A 15,934-nucleotide genomic window follows, 5' to 3' on the forward strand; every position below is an offset into this window, starting at 1 on the left:
CTGCTCTCCCAGCAAGGCAGCCTGGCACTGTCTCCATCTAGAGCTCTGAATGAGCCTGGGGGCCAAAACCTGTGTCTTGCCACTCTTTACTCTGTATCCCAAGTCCAGCAGAGCCTCAGGATCCTCAGACCCACCTGGCCTTTCCTACCGCTTCTCTGTACAAACACTCGGCCAGGCACTGGGCAGGTATCTCCCTTTCACCCACTCTGTGTTTCCTTCCTTAGCCTAGGATGCAAGCCACACCTCGCCCCAGCATCAGAAAAAGGTCTTGCCAAGTTTTACCCTAGAGATTCCAGGCACACTAAAACCCTTTGTGACTGTGCTGTCCCCGTCTTTTCCTCTCTTTTTAACTGTCCTACTGAAGTCTAGCTCTGTCTACCTTACTCCCTGAGCTTCATTCTGAACATGTTTCTAAGACCCCCCACCTCCCACTCAATGCAGGTAGAAGATTCAGGGTTAACTTAAGGAGTCAGTAAATGTTCAGAAATTCAAAAAAGTGTTTTGCAATTTTTTTCAGAACATTACCTCTACTGGATGTGTCAACTTGGGCAAGTTTCAGAATTATTTTTTGAGTCTGTTTTATCATCCGAAGAAAAATAAATTATAGTGGTACTGAACCGTAGCATGCTTGGAACAACTATGATTTTGTGGGCAAACAACAGCATGTAAGCAAATGTTCATAGCAGCAAACAAAACTGGGGACAATCAACCACAATAGGCAAACAAATTTACTCCAACAACAGAATACTACTGATAATAACAATGACTAAACCCGGGCCAGGAATTTAGCTTAGTTGGTACAATGCCTGCCTAGCAGGCCCAAACCTCAGTGAGGCCATGGCTGCACATGCCTATAATCCCAGCATTAGGAGGTAGAGCCAGGAGGGTCAGAAATTCCAGGCCACTCTTAACGTGAAAGTACGAAGAAATGGAGGGAAGAGAGAGAGAGAGGGGGGGGGGGGGAGAAGGAAGGAAGGAAGGAAGGAGGAACTTCTCATACATGGTACATGATGGGTATATCTCAAAAATTACAGCACATGGAAGAAATTGGACTGAAGTCAAACCAAAGGCCATATATTACATACACATTTTAAGGGACTTATGGCTCAGAAGTTAAGAGCACTGACTGCTCTTCCAGAGAACCCAGGTTTGATTCCCAGTACCTACACAACCTTATAGTAACTTCAGGTCCAAGTGCTCCAATACTCAACACTCTCTTCTTGCCTGTGCACATACATAGTGCACACACATACATACAGGCAAATAATCATATACATAAAATTAAAAATAAATCTATTATTTTATTTGATTTTTCAATCCAGTTGCCTGGTTTTACTCTATTTTCTTCATCAATAAGCATAGAATAAAGTTATAGTTTTAAAAATCCCTTTGGAGGAAAGTTCTTAAAGGCCCCACCTCTAAAGAAGGATATATTGGCAGTTGGTGGCTACTAAGGGAGAGAGATTCATTTCCCTTCAAGAATGTGGGTGTGGGTAGGTTGGTTTCTCTTCAGTGGATGCATAGGTGGATAGCACTCATTGGACTTGAAGGGTAGCAACAATTTAAAAGAAAAAAAAACAAGATGCAGGGAGGGGAATGGGATGGGGAGACAGTAGGGAGAGAAAGAAGGAGAGTGTGGTGGACAGATGTGATCAAAATGTGTTATATAAATGTATGCACATTTCAGAAGATAAGCAGTATTTTTAAAAGTATTTTGTCTGGTTATAAACACACTAAGGGGCATGTGTACACACACATACACACACGCCTTCCGAGAATAAACAGTTTAAAATTGTTGATCACACTGATTATATTATTGAAGTGTTTATGATTGTTATTAAACCCCTCATTTCCCATCATTTACCTTGCTATTGCCCTAAAATAATTTAAAGGCTAGTCATGTTTCAGGTGTTATTTGCTTAGTTACAGTTCAGCCTACTATTAAATTCTTGGTATCCTTTGACAATCCGAGGAACTGTGCAGAGGGTCAACAAAGGGCCTCATTACTTTATTACATTTTAGAACCAAAGGCAAATACACATTGTGAGCGAATTATTAGAATTCTCCACGACTCTCTCGCCTGTTATGAAAGTCGATTTTGCACATCACAATGCTGGAGAGATAAAATAAATAAATAAACATGAAAGCATGCTCACACCTGGTTCATTTAAGTGCACTGACCTTTCTACAGTGCTCTGATTATACCTTCCCACCCTCTGCTGTGTATCAAAGCCCAACTGCTTAAAAACCGAAATACATCACCTCCCAGAGTCCATTGCGGTTGGTCCCTACTTATGCAGCAGTAGTTGCTTGAACATGAAGAGTAACCCGGGGCAGACATGTTCCTCTCCCTAAACCAAGTCCTCTGCATATCCCCATTGCTACTTCCTGAAAGGTTATTCTGTTTCATGTTTGATACTGAGTTGGGATGACTGTAATCCACCATGTAAGAATGGTTAATAGAACCCAGATCTCTGGCAAGAGCAACATGTGCTCTTAACCTCTGAACCATTTCTCCAGCTCCTTCTTTCAAGTCTCAAGGGCTCAGTGGCCTAGACTGTTTCCTTCCATCAAGTCCCACTACTCAGTACTGAGCACTTATTCTGTGACATGCACTCATTTCACACCAAGCAGCACTTTCTTCTCTAGCATTAATTGGTTACAAGCTTTTCAAGACAAAGATGGAGGATTCTAGATCTTTAAGAGATCCCAACCACAATCTGAGGCTACCACTCATGATATACTAGCTGAAGGGGGCGCATGCTTACTAAGGCAAGGACATGGTGAACTTCTCCCTCCCCGCTCCCCTGCTTTAAAATAATTGCTGTCTGTCTGTCATCTGCCTCTTCATTCTTCCCTCCAGCCCCCAGTTTAGAGGTTCTCAAAGCCTACTCTGTGGTATCAGCACACTTTAGAAACCTGTTGTCATAGTTTGGGTTTCATTGTTGTCAAGAGACACCGTGACCAAGGCAAGTCTTATAAAAGACAATATTTAGCTAGGGCTGGCTTACAGTTTCAGACGTTCAGTCCATCATCATCATGGCAGGAAGCATGGCACGGTGCAGGCAGACGTAGTCCTGCAGGAGCTAAGAGTGCTACATCTTAATCCGAAGGCAGCTAGAAGAGACTCTTCTGCAGGCAGCCAAGAGGGGAATCTCTTCTGAACTCTGTGGAGCTTGAGTCCTCAAAGTCCACCCCTACAGTGATGGACTTCCTCCAACAAGACCACACCTACTCCAGCAAGGCCACTTCCCATGGACCAAGCATACTAAAACCACCAAACCTGTTAAAATACAAGCCTCATCTTAATGCAGCTTAGCTGCGTCTGAACTTTGGAGCAAGCCCAGCAATGCACAGCTTACAAATTCCTGCAGGAGATGCCGATGCACCCATCAGTTAGAGAACCGCCACCCTAAATAGAAATCCCTTGTGATGCAACCATGCTGTGACTGAGATCTAGAGGCATCAATAATCTCTAACCTCCCCCTGCTTCTAAATCATCAGCTGCCCCCCAAATCAGGTGGCCTCTACCACCTTCCAGACACTTTGCCTTCCTGCTTTCCCAACAATCACAACATAAAGAAGAAAGTAAATCAGTCAGTAAGCTTCCTGAACTTTCCAGAGCTGAGCTGACATCATCAATGATCCTCACTGGAGACTCGGATGCAACTGAAAGGTACTTCTAATGAAAGCATCCTAGCCCTGCCTGCTGTGAAAGCAAGGGCAGACAAGGGTCAGCGTGAGCTGGATAGAGAGGCACCATGGAGTAGAGTAGTTACTTTGCTACAAAGCTTTGAGTCAGACTGTGGAAATAGAATATAGAGATTTTATTCACTTATTCTTTTTTTAAGTAGATAAAACCTTGGCCTAAAAAACTTCTTTTGCAATGAACAGCCATTAATCCAGAAACTCTTGACTGGTCCAAGTGATGAGAGTAAGTGACAGGTGCTTGCTCAGCCTTAAATGAGGCATCTGCATCTACCCTTTATGTTCCCTTTCCCAACCCTTCCAAGTCTTAAGGGACTTCAGAGAAGATGGAGTGGACAGAATCTCTGAAAAGATGGCTCAGGAGTTATGAGCCCTGACTGCTCCTCCAGAGAACCCAGATTTGATTCCCAGAACCCATATGACATCACACAACCTTATGATCACTCCAGTTACATGAATTCCAACACTCTATTCTGGCCTTTGCAGGCACTGCACATACATAGTATGCATACAGAGTACACTGCCTTTACTCTGTCCTTTACATCAATAAGCACACACATCTCTCTCATTCTCTCTCCCTTTCTTCCCTCTAAAATAACAGTTCCGGTACTAGAGAGAGAAACCAGCACTTAAAGGTGCTTTCCTCTCTGTTGGGGCCCTGGAGTTCAGATCCCAGCACCCACGTGAAGCTGTTCACAAATGCCTGTGACTTCAGCTCCAGGGGATCCAATGCACCCTCCTGATCCACACAGACACTTCCCTTCCCCATACACAAATAAAATAGCAAAATAAACATTAACAAAATATAAGCTCCCCAAAATCAGCGATTGATTGCATCTGTTTTTGTTGCCGTTACAGCATCTGCACCTGTAACATTATCTGCCAATCTGTATATTGACCAGAAATGGCTCCTATAATTCTCTCCATTTGATGGTAAAGCCAAGGGTCTAGAAGTTGCTTTAAAATTTAACAAGTGACTATTCTCAAATGCAGGTGTCAAAAGAAACACAGTGTTTGTTGAATGAGGTAATGTTGGACAATAAAAACACAAAAGGCTAAGCTGAGAGTCCTTTGTTGTCAGTAAACTCAGCATCAGGCTCATGTCTATGTCCTTCCTGCACCTCAAGAAACTGAAGTAACACGGTGAATTATGAGAGGTGTCTGCTTCTCATATTCATAGCTGGGAAATGTACAAACATTAGAGCTTGAATTGGTATTTTAAACCATCTGCTAAGTCAAATTTATCAAATGAAAGCCATTTAGATAACTACTTCAAAATTGGGTGTCTCCTTAAAAGCCAATCCGTCACACTGGACAGAAGTAGCCGTTTTAGCTTTTGTTGTTGGATGGCAGGACCAAGCTTCCAGAAGTTGCTTCACAAATGACAAGTGAATGTACTCAAATGTTAGTCTCAAGAGGGACAGAATGATGTGCCTTTAAATGCTTATAACTCCAAGGTCAACAAGATTTATGGTTTACCCATTGTGTCATAAAATGCCTCCTGCTATGACTGATCCACTGGAGAGGTGAAGAATACTCAAAACTTCCCAAGTACAAGCAAAAGAATCGTTGCTCTGGAAAATCTCATGTGTTCATTAAGGCAGAGAAGCCTGTTGTGGAACTGACATCAGCCATCGTTTTCACGGATTGTTTAGAATAAAGACAACATCACCATGATGTTCTCTCTAACTTTGACTCTTATTACAGAGTAAAATTATTCTGTAAATACCCACTCCTCATAAATAGCTTGCTGTTTATATTATTTGTGCCTTTGGTGGGTGACTTAGTATACAATGGACTGATCAAACGACTTAACACACAAACCAGATGTGTTGGTGAAACACTAGCCAATCATTGCACAGGAATGCCCACCAAGAACCTAACTCAAACCTAACTTAATAATAAGTTTTCAAGCTCTTATGTAGAACTGTATCTTGTCTCCATCAATAAAGTGCTTCCCGTGCAAAGATGAAGATTCAAGTTTAAATCTCCAGGCACCAACATAAAAATCGGGATTGACAGCAGGAGTTTGCAAGCCCAGGACTATGGAAGGTGAGAAAGATGGATCCCTTGATCTCATGTGCCATTGAGCAATTGGCGATAGATGAAGATGTCTACCATTGACATCTGACATCCACATATGACATTCACACCTCTGCACATGCACTCAGATGCACATGTACACACAACCACATGAACACATACAATACACCACATACATACACATATGTGTATAGAAGAGGTGTGGGTGCATGTATCTTCAATTAGATCAAGTAAATAACTAAAAAGTAAATTCCTTATTTAATATTTTGAGAAGTTTATACATGCATCTTGTAGGGCAAGTGAGACCATGCTACCAGATGGACGTAAGAAAGTGGGGCAAGCTCAAACCCTGATAATCTCAGAGATCTGAGATGGTAAAAGTGGAGCTGCCCCCTCCCAGCCTCCAGTGCCTGCTCAGAGACCACCAGCTGAGAGGACTACTGGCACAGAGTCATGTAGCACATCATCTGGAGTTCTTGCCCATGCTAATGAGGTATCAAATCCATGCCTTTCCTCCAAAAGTACATTTCCCTTGGGTAACCTTGAATAAAGGGTATTGGTCCACATCCATGCCCAATAAAGCAATATGAACAGCAAAGGATCATCACAAAGAGCTACTTCATTAAGAATCTCCACTGGGAAAGCCTTTGCCTGAAGAGCATGACATTAAGACTCCCAAAGAAGGCCTTTTCTCTTCTCCTGCCCCTATGGTGCTCGCTCCCAATAGCATTGGATCCTGCTCATCCTGCTTTCCCCTTCCTGCTAGTGTGCAGATGCACCAAGGGGAAATGTGGACCATGGACGATGTTCCTGACTTCCTTTCTAGTCGGTATACTGGTGGTGTCCAGGTACCCAGAGGAGACCAGCAACCACAGCATTTCTCCCAGACCTGCTTTCCCCTTTCAATCTGGCTAGCAGTGAAACACTGATGCCAGGAACGGAAACACAGGCAGAAGACTGCCTTTCTCCTCTCTGAGCAGGTGAATTGGTGGAGCCCAGACACTGTGGGTGAAGAGAGGAAAAACACAGCACCACACCATATTTCGGTCAAATCCACAGCTCCGTTTCCCTCCTCTCCAACTTCTCCCCATACCTACTACTGTTCACTACCAATTCCACATGCTTTCTTTTTCTAAGCTGATTTCCTATCTGAACTTGAATGTCACAAAGGTAGTGTTTGAGTTTTATGGGTTGATCCAGTTTAGAATCCCATCTCTGCATATTCTGGGTAGAAAATGACTGCTATAAATTTTCAGCTCCCTGAGAGGGGACATCCACAGGGGCGAAAAGGTCTTCATGACAAGCCAGGCAAGAGGAGCTTCAGTCCTCTGGTCCTCCTGATATGGAGACCGACAGTGTCAGAGTTTCCACTGCCAATAATACCAAGCACCCTGCTACAAGGCTGGGATCAAAGACTGGTCCAAGGAGAATTTTGTTATTTTTAAATGTGGATGTCTCAGAGTCAGAAGGATAAAGGACTGCTTGGTAAAATGACCATTTCCTACAGAGTGGCACAAAGAGATCTCCTTGTGTAGTCCTGAGTAATGGGGAGTTTCAGTTTTAAAATCCAAATGGCAGTCAGAAACTTGAGCAAGTATTCAGAGAACTTCTTTTCCATCAGCCTATGGGTCCTAGTCTGGAGTCATTCTGACAGTAAGAGTGTACACCCTGGCTAGGTAGGGGTGGTGTACGCCTTTAGAGATAGATACAGGCAGATCTCTGTGAGTTTAAGGCTAGTCTGGTCTATAGAATGGGTTCCAGAACAGCCAGAAATGCACAGAGAAACCCTGTCTCAGGAGGATGGGAGAGAGAGATGATAAAAGAGTGTACATTTCATGTTCTGCTTCATGTTATCTTGGGCCAACAAGCAGGCGTTAAAACCAAGAGCCTAGCAGGGAATACTCAAATGTGTCCAGCAGTAAGCACTTCAGGAAAGATGGCCAGGAAGTTCAATTGGCAAAAACCTAGCAAGATACGGACTGCTAATACTGCAATAGAGTGGAGAAGAGAGGTCTGTTGGTAGAATGAAGAGCTTTGGCAGCTGGAAAGATGTTTTAGGTAGCAGGCTGATTACAGTACCTGATTACAAGAATCTGAGTTCAAATCCTGACACCTATATAAGGGCTGCACACTGCCACATGTACCCATTTCCCCAGTTGGTGGAGAGGCAGAGACAGGAAGATCATTGGGGCTTATTAGCCAGGTAATCTAGTCAAATTTTTAAACTTCAGTGAGAGACCCTGTCTCAAAAGATGAGGTGGATAACACTAGAAGAAGACATCTGATATCATTCTCTGAATTCTATACATAAACACATGTACATACATACATGCATATATGTGAACATGTATACATGTGTGCACTAGATAATAGATGCATACAAATATACATGATAGTTAAATAGATAGATAGATAGATAGTCAGATGAAGAAAGAAAGAAAGAAAGAAAGAAAGAAAGAAAGAAAGAAAGAAAGAAAGAAAGAGAGAGAGAGAAGGAGAGAAAGGAAGAGAGAGAGAAAGAAAGAGAGAAAGAAGGAAAGAAAGGTGATAGACAGACAGATGATAGAGACAGACAGGCAGACAGGCAGATAATGAAAAGTCTTTGGTGACTTGTCAGTGAAAGAGTTGAGCAGATAACAAGCATAAGGTCTCTTAGGATTTTGAGGGCATGAAGAAAAATAAACAAAGGTGCCCTGAAAATGAAGAAGATCAGTAAAGAGCCTCAAGAGAGTAGTTTAGGCCCATTACCCAATGTATGTGACACAGACTGCCACAAAGTGGTGTATATGATGTCACATACTATTTTCTTGTTGTTTTATACACTTGGCAATCAATAGCAACTGCAAGTGACAGGAAGCAACATTAGGGAAATAGAAATATTAGAGAAGACACTAAGGGAAGACCTTAGAGGACCAATGAGTCTTTAATGGACATAAATTCTTTAGTGACCCCAATAGATTGTGGTTATAGGAGTACATTTCAGCCCCTAATAGTTCCCAAAGGGATGATTACAGCAGCATGAAATTAGTCTGAGAGATTGGTCCTCTGGTCTCTTGAATATATCCCATTATAAAACGCTTCAGATAGTCAGTAGGGTCATCTGGCCCATCAGCCTTAAGCCTCAGCATAAGCCAAAGGATGGTACTCAGCCACAGTCAAGCATACAGGCTCAGAACTCAAAACAGTCCTCAGTTTCAAGGGAACCCCAGGCAAGTTTCTTACCCCCAAACTTGTTTCCTTATACACACTGGTTGCCCCAATTTTCCCTCTGTTGCTGTAATAAAACATGGGCCAAAATCAACTTGAGGTATAAGGGGTTTGTTTTAGCTTATAAGTTACAGCCCAACAATAAAGGAAGCCATGGCAGAAGCTTGAGGCAGTAACTGAAGCAGAGACTGTGAAGAAGTGCTGCTCACTGCCTTGCTCTTCCTGCTTGCTTGGTCTGCTTTCTTATACAGCCCTAAGGCCCACCTGTGCAGGGGTGGCACTGCTCACAGTAGGCTGGGCCCTCCCACATCAATTAGCAACCAAGAAAATGTCCGCATCAATATACCCATGGGCCAATCTAACAAAGGAAACTCCTTGATGGAATTCGCATCTTTCCAAGTGTACCAGCTTGACCAGGGAAGCTAACTATGACACAGATCATGTCTACCATACACACTTATGTTCCCCCACTCATAACAGTGAGATACAATGACACCAGCAAAGCCTTTAGCATGTTCCTAGAGAGAACACAACCTTATAAAGCATTGGGAGAAAGGATCCAGGAAATGTTTTGGTTGAATTTAGCAGAAAACAGGAAATCAGATAAGGACCACCATCCCCAAGCAATAAGAAGAAATGGAGATCATTTATACAAAGATGAGCTAAAGTGTTCCTGACAGGTGAGAACCCCCACTGCCACACATCTGCTCTTCATGCATTTTATCACAAGCTAGTCAAGATGAAGGTACTGTTCACTCCTAGAGTCTAACATACAAGCCATGAGTTTAAGCCCCAGCCTGGAACAGAAGGTCAAGGGCTGATCAAACAAGGGCTAAACATAACTTTCTCAGGCTGAATTGAATTTGTGAGCCAGTCTAGACTTGAGACTTCTATCTAACAATATTTCATGCTACAAATACCTACATCTGTTGCTTTTTGTATTCTACAACAAATGGAAAACAAATGGGATATTTAAGGGCTGATTTACCCCCTTATTTATTTTTACATGACAAAGAATGGCATGTGAAATGGCTAAATAATTTTTAACTATAACTGAGGTGTTCTCACATCTGCACAAAGCATATGGAGATATGGGGAACTCCCACTTCGGGGAACGAGTAAGAGAAGGAACAAGTCCCACTTTTGAGAGGAAATAAAATCTAAATGGACATACAAAATATCTATAAGGGAAAAGGAGATGTGGTGTAGCCTTTTACAAAGAATAGCAACAATAGCGTCCTGTTTTTAAACAGAGAAAATATCTCTTCAAATCTAGCTCTTAAAAAAAGGTCAGAGAAGTTTAAGGTTTACTCGAGTGTAAATGTCAACTGGAGTAAGTGGTACTGTGAGAAAATGGGGAGATCGCTGACCTTTAGTCCAAAAGAAGGCTCGAAAGGGTGCCCAAAAAGAAAACATGGGAGGAAAAAAAAAACTGAGAAAGATTTTTAACTAGGAAACCATAATGAAGAAAATGATAATTTACTGAAATTGCTACTTGCTCACACACCAAAATGTTTGTTGCAAAGCCATGCCCCATGTAGTTAAATGAAAATAGACTGGGGAGGTGGAGCAGTGGATGAGGTGCTTCCCCCCCCACACACACACACACACACATAAGGACCAAAGTCCAAAGCCCCAGCATCTGTGTAAAAACTGGGCAGGTGTAAAGGCAGAGCCAAAGTGGTTGGCAAGACTAGCAAAATCAGGGAGTGTTGTGTTTAGAAAGAGAATTGCCTCAGGAAATGAAGTGCAGAGAAACCAAAGACACCCAATGTTGGCCTCTGCTGTATTCAGAGACATATGAGCATACACACTTGTGTACCCGTACACATATCAACATGCAACCACATATACCTGTGTTTAAAAAAAAAAAAGTCAAGTGCAGCCGGGTGTGGTGGTGCACGCCTTTAATCCCAGCACTTGGGAGGCAGAGGCAGGTGGATTTCTGAGTTTGAGGCCAGCTGGTTTACAAAGTGAGTTCCAGGACAGCCAGGGCTATACAGAGAAACCCTATCTCGAAAAAACAAAACAAACAAACAAACAAACAAACAAAAAGTAAAGTGCTAGACTAGATGATCTAGGGTCAAGGTCAAAGGTTGAGACCCAGTGTGGGACTGTGATAGGCAGCCTACTTTGGTTGAATGGTGCTTGTTCTAGTGACCCAGTAGAAAACTCTACAAGGGACAAAAAGGTGAGCCACGTTCCCAAAATCAGGTGCCTGAAACCACAGAGCCCCCAACTCCATAATTCTGTGACTATCAGTCACGCAGACAATGTCCTAAGCTTCTGGCATTCTGTCCAGACTCCACCCCCACAGTTACCATAGACTGTCTCTGATCATCAAGGCCCGCTGTGCTTGAATCTCCTAAGAAGCCACGTCTAACCTCCCACCAGAAAGCCATCCTGTGCTCCATCACAATCATCATAAGACCTTGCTTAGACCTCCCTGTTCCTTTTGTTCTCTTACCTCTACTATTGACTTATGATTTCCAAAGTTTGTATTTCTACCATTATTCATTTCACTTTTTCTTACACATTCTTCCCACTTCCATGGAAACTCCCCATACGTTCATGTAAATTATCTACCATTTTTATTAGGTCCCTTCATAGATTTTCTATGTTTAGGGTTTTTTTGACACAAGGTCTCAGGCTGGCTTTGAACTCCCTATGTAGCTAAGAATGACCTTGAGACTTTCTAATCTTCCAACTTCTCTCTCTCACATTCTGGAATTACAGATGTGCAGTGCCACACCTGGTTTATGCAATGCTTGGTATCAAACCCTGAGCTTTATCTATGCACTCCATCAAGGTTGCATCTCCAACCCAATTCATTAATATATCAATTATAATTACTGTATAGTTTCTGACTTTGGAGACTTTAAAGTTTCTAGCCATGGACATACACGCCTATACTCCCAACAGTGAGAAGACTGAACCAGGAGGATTGTGCATTTGAAGTGTAACTTACCTGGTGAGATCCTGCCTTAAAAAAAAAAAGTACTAGACTAATAGTTCTAATATTTATGTTTTCTCTGAGTCTGGTGTTATTGGAAGCTTTATCTCTTGGTATATAGCTTTGGGGCATGGTCTATGTAGCCTGGGCTGAAATTGAACTCATTATACAGCTCGGGACGAATTCCTGATCCTCCTCTCTTTACTTCTAGAGTATTGGGATTCCAAGCATGCACCACGACACCTGGCTTGGCAGCGCATTTTTTTAAACTATATTTTTTTAATGTCTTCTCACCTCTTTCACTATGACTTTTTGTTCTAATTGGGAATAACACATGAAGTGGCATTAAATATATTTCACAATCTGGCTCCCACTGGTCCTCAGGCAAAGAGAAAGTATGGCAGGAAGCACAACTTAGTCTCAGATACTCAGAATCCTACCTGGGTCCTGACATGCATCTGTTAGCTGGCTTTGCTTCATTCCTGCCTTCAGCATCCTCTTTGATTTCATCCTTTGGACATGCTACACAGCTCGACACAGCACACTCCTACATGAGAGCTGCTCCAGCCCACAGCCTTCTGGTTTCCACAGCTCTTGATAAGCCAAATCACCATCTGTGGTACCTCATCAAGGAGTGATGAGCTGATCTGGCACTGGTAGGATCAGCACCATGGTTTCATTATCACATTCCAAGTTCTTATCTGAAGGCAACTCCTTAGCTTCATCCCCTCCTAAGATCTGGGTAGCTACTTCTAAAATCACAGGCGCCTGGCAATCCTAAAGTGGCATCACCATATGTGAAAGCTTGCAGTGACTTTTGTCACTCTTGTGTGCCTGGACAGCTTCCAAAGGGTAAAACAATTTTCCTCTCACTGAACCACAAGTAAATCTCACCAACGCTCGTGTCATTAATCAGTCATTTCATGTCTGGGAGATATTCTATATGAGTAACAAAAAAACTGTGGATCTCAGTCCTTGTCAGTCCCATTCTTTGTGTGGGATACTCAGTAATGGAAGGAAAATAAGCACTCTGCTATTGGGATGGCACCTGCGTGAGGGCTTTGCTCAGACTCTTCATCTTTCATATCCTCAGTGTGGCCCATGATGTCAGTATCTTTATAGTCAAATTCTTCATCAGCATCAGTACGCTCTCAACCTTCCTTGTCTAGGTCTTCCTCCTTCTTCTCCTCCTCCTCTTCCTTTTCTTTGATTTCCTATACCTGCTACTTGGTCATCTTCTTCATCTGCTGATCAAATCGCTTGAGCTTAGATGGCTTCCCCACCCAGGCTGAGCTGTGAATCCCCAGGTATACTATGCCTGAACTCTTTTGTAGAAGCTGAAGTCACTTTATTGGGACATGTGGATGACTGTGCCTTCATGGCTGCATTTATGGCACCTTGCCCACACTATCCACACTTACTTCCTTCTCCGAGTTCTTGTTCATCATCTTTTCCTGGTGATTCACAGCCTGAATCGCCTTCATCTCTGTATGCTGCCAGGACTTAAGATAATCTTTCCTGGGCATGACAAACTTCTTACAGCAGACAGTGTAGTAGGTAGCTAGTTCTTGCCCTCCTCCATCACAGTCTGCTGGTTCCTCAAAGTTTTCAGTGGTAACATGTGACATGTTGGCCACTTGGAGATGCAGACTTTAGCAATGCTAGTCGGTCTCACATGGCCTACTGCAGCTCCAAGTCAGAGAATGCCACCTGGCAGGTGATGCAGGCAGGTGTTGCTATCACAAGGCAGGAAGTAATATGCTTTCATATTCTTATAGCCTGCCAGATAGGATGTATATGGAAGTAAAAATAAAGTCGCTCTTCATCAAAATGGAGTTGAACCTTCTTCATAGGATAACTCCTGCCTGAAAGGATGCTTACACAGTTCATCTGTGGTTTTTGTACCCTCAATTTTTTCTCTGGACACAACCAGTCTTTCCATATTCCTTGAGAATTACAGAGCTGCCATTCTTAGGTAGTTTGAACACCTGTCCCTATCGGATACAAGGTGCCAGGAAGGAAAGGAACCCTTTTGCACCGTGGTCAACCCTTCCTCCTATATACTATTAAGAGTTATTTTCCACTATGCTCTGCTCTTCCATAGGAATTATCATGGCCAAAATCTCTGGCAAGGAGCCCAGGATCTGGTACAAATTCCTTCCCTTCCTGGGGGTCCCTGGGACTTCTTTCATATAGGTCCTTACCCATATTCAACCTATAGAAAATTATTAGGGTGCTTGCTGGTTTCTTTGTATCCATTTACACATTATCCCTCCCTCTCTTAATGACTATCACAGAGGGTACAGTCCATATGTCCAGTTTCACTTCTGAGGGGCCCTCTACCTTCCCCTAGTGCAGATAATTTGCTTACTTTGTGGCCTAAACTTTCTTTTTTTTTTATTAGGTATTTTCCTCATTTACATTTTCAATGCTATCCCAAAGGTCCCCCATACCCACCCCCCCAATCCCCTACCCACCCACTGCCCCTTTTTGGCCCTGGTGTTCCCCTGTACTGGTGGCCTAAACTTTCTAATGAATCCCAAAATCATTAGACTTTTGTAACTTAGCTGCTTTTTCTCACTATTAGAATAACAGTAATGTTCCTTCCAGCTCCCCATATCCTTGGGGGAAGCATAAGTCCTTGTCTCTTCTGTTTAGGATGCCAGAACAGAGCACCATAAACTACATGACTTACAAATGCCAGAAACGTGTATCTCACCATTGCAAAGGCTGTAAAACTCTAGATCAAAGTGCTAGCAGATTTCCTACCTGGTGAAAGCCACCTTCGTGAGCATAGGCATCACCTTGTAACTCTGACATTAAATAGTAGAAGGTCAAATTGTCTCTATTAGGACTATCTTTAGGGAAGTTCTCATCTCACCATCTCATTTATAAGACTTCTCCTTATAATCTATTTCCCTCCCAAAGTTGCCACCCACTAATACCATAATTTTAGATAAGAGGGTTTCAACGCATGAGCATAGAAGAAGGGACACACATTCTGAACATAGCACTCACCTGGTCATCTATGGACTGTTCATGATAACAGCTAGTATAGTTATTGTGTGGCTAGCAGGGTGCTTGCTGTGAAATTTGAACAGATTAGATCATTAACTCGCCATTATTACATCAGCTTTCTAGGCTAGGAAACTAAGACATGCAACAGTGAAGTTATGTGTCCAATGTCTAGTAGTTGCATGATAGTAGGAACTGAATGTAAATCCAGCTAGTCTACCTCAAGAGCCATATTATCTGTACTGTTGCTACTTGTACTCCTTGGGGAAGGGGCCAAGTGCTGCCTCTTATGTATACCCTTCCAGGGTCATACGACCCCATTGAAATGAGGCTCCAGTGACTGTAGAAGGAAGGAATAAATGGCTGCCCATTATCCTTGTGTGAGAAAGGGAGCTATGAAGAAAGGGTCAGGAGCAGGCTCAGCCATTCCTGTTTCTTCCTACCTTCAGTTTCACATACAGGAAATATATATCCTGACCATGATGAGAAAACTTCTTCTTTAAGCTGAACACATCAGTCTATTTCAGGAAAGGATGAATGACTTCTCCACTGTGGGATATTTGCTTGACTCAGAGATGGTCTATATTTCATATGATTTTACCTAAACTTCAACCACTAGAACTGAAACTTCAGTCTCCATCGAGCTACGGTTTCACACTGTGCCTCTTTGACTCCCTCTCACTGTGATTAAGCAATAAAAGCTTAAAGGGCAAAATCTATAAATTGCACTTCTCTGTATCCCACACAGTACTCAGCACAAAGCTCTACAAATACCTGTTGAACGAAGGAGTGAAAGGAGATTAAGCTCAGCTGTTCTGGTATTGCAGTCCAAGCAACTGATCGCAGAGCAACATTGTTCCTCTGGAAATCTGGGGAGGCACAGAATTCAAGGGCTTTGTCAAAGATGGATGAGTGTCAGTTTTCAAACGTCAAGATTTCATGTCCTTTCTGAATCTTCAGTCTGAAAGACTGCTGGACTGGAAAAGTATAAAACTCAGGTTTTATCTA

At 42.7% G+C, this 15,934-nt stretch overlaps 1 pseudogene; it reads right to left on the minus strand.

Annotated features, from left to right (window-relative positions):
• On the minus strand, positions 12,343-13,648 carry Gm12179 (predicted gene 12179; annotated as a pseudogene).

This window comes from Mus musculus, chromosome 11 (assembly GCF_000001635.26).
Source record: "Mus musculus strain C57BL/6J chromosome 11, GRCm38.p6 C57BL/6J".
In the NCBI taxonomy this organism is placed as follows: domain Eukaryota; kingdom Metazoa; phylum Chordata; class Mammalia; order Rodentia; family Muridae; genus Mus; species Mus musculus.